General features: G+C 51.4%; 1 pseudogene across 1 annotated transcript in view; it reads right to left on the bottom strand.

Moving 5' to 3' along the window:
• The window catches only part of LOC118576235, an 11,032-nt pseudogene extending 8,260 nt beyond the window's left edge, over positions 1–2,772 (bottom strand). The window contains exon 1 of the transcript XR_004943928.1: positions 2,657–2,772. The product of XR_004943928.1 is annotated as an aldehyde dehydrogenase family 3 member B2-like (transcript). The remainder of the gene's footprint in view (positions 1–2,656) is intronic.
• Positions 2,773–3,515: the final 743 nt, after the last annotated feature.

Raw genomic sequence — 3,515 nt, 5'->3', positions numbered from 1 at the left:
AAAGGCAAAGTTGAGCAGACACCACAGCTCTGAGGGGCTGTACCAGCTGAGGAATGTAGGGGAGACAGGAGAGTACAGACTTGCCCTCCTCCCCAGGACAGTGCTGCTGAGTTCCTGGCTGAGGCCTCCACATTCATGTCCCCTTCCCCTGGGGCCGGCAGCAGGAGGCAGCAGTCCTGACAGCAGCAATGCTGAGGACTGTCCCTGAGCAGGCTCAGCTCCTGCCAGGGCTGGATGGGGACCCAAAGCTTCCTTCCTTACAACCACACCTTGGGGAGCCCCCACTTAGACCCCTTCCCAGGAGGACCAGGGCCATTCCCTGCAGGGGTTTCCTGCAGGAGCTCCCTGCAGGAGCTGGGCCTGGCGGGGGTGCTGGGTTCCCTACTCCCTGGACGGCTGGCATGGTTGGTCTAGATGCCAGGCCCTAGAGCATTGCAGGTCCATGCATTGTCCATGGCTTCCTACTGCCTTCCTGGGGCTGAACCTGGGATGCGCTGAGGCCCCCGGGCTCCTTCGTGTGAGGCAGCCTACTTCACTCAGCTTGCTTCTATTCTGTAAGGTGGCACCATTCCCTAAGTCAGGGGTCCTGGCCTGTATAAGAAAGCTAGCTGAGAATAAGCCTATGAGCTACTGAAAGCAGCACCCTCCATGGTTTCTGCTCTACTTCCTTGGCTTTGAATTAGCTCCTGTGTTGAGTTCCCTCAGTGATGGTCTGTAACCTGTGAGTGGAAATCAACCCTTTCCTCCTGTAAGCTGCTTCTGGGCAGGGCATTTTATCACCATTACAGAGAGGAAGTGAGAAAACCCTCCTCAAGCTTGTCAGCCCCCATAGATCTCTCCTCCACCAACACTGTGACCATGTTCCTATGTGTGTCCCACATGTGGTGTGTGTGTGTGTGGGTTATATGTGTATGTATGTGTGGTGTGTGTGTCCACATGTATGAGTGAAGACTTGTATGTGTGCAGATGAATGTGTGGGTGTGTGTGGAGACCAGAGATTGGCACCTGCTACCTTCCTCAATCCCCCTTTATTTAATGAGCTCCCTGAACCTAGAGTTCACTACTTAGGCTGCTCTAGTTAATGTGGCCTGGGGGCTTCCTGTCTCTGCTTCCCAAACAGTGGCTTAACAGGTGGGCTAATACGCCCACCTGGAGTTTGCTTGGGTGTGGGGGATCACCATGTATGTGATGGGTTTGGGGCACGGTCTTATGCAGCCTTAGCCAGTCTGGTACACTTGAAGCAATCCTCCTGCCCCTGAGTATGGAGGTGACTTGTTGTGTTGGCTGCCACACTAAGCTTTTAGTTACATATTTTTATCATCTCCTCCATGCCTGTTGGTAGTATCCAACTTTTCTAAGAGAATGTCACATTTCCAGAACCATAGTGAACAGGGCTTTTTTTTTTAAAGACCAAGTCTCACAATGCAGCTCTAGCTGGCCTGGCCTGGCACTCTCTATGTAGACTAGGCTGGCCTCAGACTCACAGAGATGTACCTACCTCTGCCTCCAGAGTGCTGGGATTAAAGGCATGGGCCATTCAGCACAATGATAGGATCTTCTGTTTTAAAAAATCATTTTTATTTCATGTGCATTGGTGTTTTGCCTACATGTGTATCTGTGTAAGGCTGTTGGGTCCTCTGTGTGAGGGTGTTGGATCTCCTGGAACTAGAGTTACAGACAGTTATGAGCTGCCATGTGGGTGCTGGGAGTTGAACCCAGGTTCCCTGGAAGGGCAGCTAGTGCTCCTAATCACTGAGCTGTCTCTCCAGCCCTGACTGGATCTTATGTAGCTCATGCTAGCCTCAAATTTGATATCTAGCTAAGGATGACTTGGAACCCCTGATTCTCAAGCCTCTGCTTCTACCTCCCAAGTGCTGGGATTATATTCATGTGCCACTACACGCAGTTTATGCTGTGCTTGGTCAGACACGGGGCTTCATGCACACTAGGCAAGCACTCTACCAGCCCCCACTGTTTTCTTCCTTTTTTTTTTTTTTTTTTAAATTTCTCTTTTCTTTCCAGGCTGTCTGTGAATTCATGATCCTACAACCTCAGCATCCAGAGAGCCGAGGTTACATGTGTACAGCCCCACTGTTACTGTGGCTTTTTAACCCTAAAGCTGGGTTGGGTGTGGTAGCACACGCCTTTAACCCCCAGCACTCCAGAGGCAAAGGCAGGCAGATCTCTGTGAGTTTAGGCCATCCTGGTCTACATAGTAAATTCCAGGGCAGCCAGAGCTACGTAGTGAGACCCTGCCTCAAACAAACAAAACCCTCAGCTCTGGCCTTGCAGTCCCCTCCTTTCTGGTACCCTCATCACAGCTCTGACGTCCCTTGCCAGGTCTCCATCTGCTCATATAGCTGTCACCTTCAGCAGTGTGGAGCTCCTCCAGACAGGATGGGGTTGTCCCCAGTCCTGGGGTCTTGAGGGCTTCCTATCTGTCACAGGAACATGAGGCACGGAAGGAGAAAGCAGTTCCTCTGCCCTCAGCCCCTGGTCCTGCTGTCACTCTCCTAGGCTCCTTGGTGATCTCAACCCCTTGGCTCCCAGCCCTGTCCCTCACCTATGACCCACACCCATTTCCACCAGTAACTGTCACCCACCCAAGGCCTTTCGCACTAAGATCCTCTGCCGCCAGTACCATGACCCTACCTACCTGAGTGAGGGCTCGGAGCCTGTGTCCGCAGCAGACATTCCGGTTCCAGATGTGTGGCTCCTTCTTTCAGCCAGGCTCTCTCTTGCCTCTGCTGATCCTTCTAGGTGGGACCACAGTAGGCCCACACAACCCTGGCCGTGCAGGTAGGAGCTCTAACAGATGGTGGGTGGGGCCTCCTAAATCCCACACTCTCCCTCTGCACTGCCTCCAGGGCACAGCTGTAGGGAACCGGAATGGCAGGCTGTGCAGGCTTCTCTGTGGGTCTGAATGTTCTGGAGAGGCTGACGGGAAGTTAGCTAGTGGGGAGAAAAGTCATGGGGGTTGGAGGTGAAGACAAACCACCTCAGGTCCCTGACAACCCTTCCAGGTCCCTCCAGGAAGCCTCCACAGGCTACATCATCTCCATCCTCTCTCACACACAATCAGGGTGTCCCTGTCTAGAAAAGAAATTGCGGCTCTCTGGATGCTGAGGTTGTAGGATCATGAATTCACAGACAGCCTGGAATACACAGTGAGAGTTTTTTCAAAAAGAAAGAGAGAATTTTTTTTTTAAAAAAGGAAAGAAAACTGTGGGGGAGGGGCTGGTAGAGTGCTTGTACTCTCTTTTTATTTGTACTCTCTTGTGACCAAATGACACAGGGGACAGAGGAAGGGACACTGACAGTTGTAGAGGACACTCCGCAGGCAGGGGAATTGCTCCAGTGGGGGAATGTAACTCATGTCTATATTTCCTGTTTATTGTGTGTTCCTAGTCAAGTTACTTACCCTCTCTAAGCTTAATGTCATTTTATATATATAATTTTTCATGTATGGGTGTTTTGCCTGCATGTATATATGTATACCATGTTGTATTCCTGGT

The sequence above is a fragment of the Onychomys torridus genome, unplaced genomic scaffold, assembly GCF_903995425.1.
Source record: "Onychomys torridus unplaced genomic scaffold, mOncTor1.1, whole genome shotgun sequence".
Classification (NCBI taxonomy): domain Eukaryota; kingdom Metazoa; phylum Chordata; class Mammalia; order Rodentia; family Cricetidae; genus Onychomys; species Onychomys torridus.
Note: the sequence above shows the minus strand (reverse complement) of the source record. Positions and strands in the feature narration are given on the sequence as shown.